Here is a 1,721-nt window from a genome sequence, read left to right on the forward strand (position 1 = left end):
CTAAATCTGTTGGACCGGTCTTATTCTGTTGGGTTGTGGGCAGTTTCTGCCCACAATGAGCAGTGTCAGTTGGAGACTGGGTGGTGCTGGAACTGGGCAAAGCTGCTGTTTCTGGAACAGAAACTGGAAATTGAGTTTCTTCAGCTGTAGGAAACGAAACTGGAAATTTCGATGTGTCAAAAAATGTGAAATATTTTCTTGACAAATCGACTCACTAGGTGTTTCCTTTTTGGTATTAGAGTCTCTCAAGTTCTTATCACTTCTTAAAGTCACGGCCTTAACATGCTCTTTAGGTATTTCCGTGTCACTAGGCAAAGTTCCTTGAGGTCTATTCTTGATATCCGTGGAAATTGGCGAAGTTGGGTCTCAAAATTCCTCAAGGTGGCATTGGTTTGGTTTATAAAACCTTTAAGTAAAGATTCGAGTGAACCATTACCCTCTGATGCATTTTGTTGCCTATGTGCATGTGATTGTGAAGATTGTCCGCTTTGGTACATGTGATGATTACCTTGCATGTGATGACCACCTTGATGAAATCCCGAGGGATTTGAAGGTTGGTTTTGGACTTGAGTTGCCCCGGGGGGTTGAAGTCCCTGATTTCCGGCCCATGAAAAATTTGGATGGTTTCTCCAATTTGAATTGTACGTTGGAGAAAATGGGCTATTTCTTGTATGGTTTCCGACATAATTTACCGAAACGGGGTTTCCGGGGCAAAACTCATAAGAATGACTTTCGCCACAGAAAACATAAGATTCAGTCATGGAAGAATTAGACATTATGGATTGRACTTKATTSTTTTCCCCATTCAAGTTTAAATTATTTTTAACCAAATTAGTTAGAGCAACAATTTGGGCATTCAAAGAAGAAATGGCATCAAGCTCATGAATGCCCGAGGCAGATTTAGAAATTACAGCACGAGGGTTAAACCATTCAGTATTATTATTAGAAATTCGTTCCAAAATGTCATACCCCTCGTTGTAAGTTTTAGCTGTAAAAGCGCCACCGGCCGTTGCGTCAAGAATAATCTTAGCGGCACTAGAAAGTCCATTATAAAAGGTTTCCAATTGAATACAATGAGGGATTCTGTGGTGAAGACACTTCCTAAGAAGGTCCTTGAATCTCTCCCATGCATCCAATACCGCTTCATCTTCTTCTTGACGAAACGTCATAATTTCATTTCTAATCTTTACATTCCTTGTCGGAGGAAAGTATTTTTTTAGAAGTTTTTCCGTCAAATCATTCCAAGTAAGGATCGAGTTTGGTGGTTGGGAATTTAGCAATGTTCTAGCTCTATCCTTCAATGTATAAAGAAAAAGCGTCAAGCGTAAGGCCTATTGAGTAACTCCGGGAATTTTAAAATGATCCGTCATTTCTATAAAAGTTTCAAATGAGAGTGCGGATCTTCCGAAGATAATCCCCCAAACTGACCCATAACGGAAATCATTTGAAACATAACCGGCTTGGGTTCAAAAGATGTTGCTGTCATTTCGGGCCTACCAATTCCTGAGGCCAATTGACCAAATTCGGGAGTTGCGTAGTCCCGTATGCCTCTATTTTTTTCATCGGCAATATTAACCGTGGCTTCCCGAGGAGGTGGATTATCCCCCATGGTACGGTTGGGATTTCGCCGATTATTTCTACCTCTTATTCGTCTCCTAATTGTTCTTTCTAACTCAAGATCAAGAGGTAAAAGATCACCGTATTGTAGCAGTGGCATACAA

General features: G+C 40.6%; 1 non-coding gene across 1 annotated transcript; it reads left to right on the forward strand.

The window, feature by feature from the left end:
* The first annotated feature begins 1,080 nt into the window (after window positions 1–1,080).
* On the forward strand, window positions 1,081–1,187 carry LOC112516064. Its single transcript, XR_003069582.1, has one exon. It is a non-coding gene; the product is annotated as a small nucleolar RNA R71 (small nucleolar RNA).
* Window positions 1,188–1,721: the final 534 nt, after the last annotated feature.

Source organism: Cynara cardunculus (assembly GCF_001531365.2).
Source record: "Cynara cardunculus var. scolymus isolate 2C chromosome LG 7, CcrdV1, whole genome shotgun sequence".
NCBI classification, from domain to species: Eukaryota; Viridiplantae; Streptophyta; class Magnoliopsida; order Asterales; family Asteraceae; genus Cynara; species Cynara cardunculus.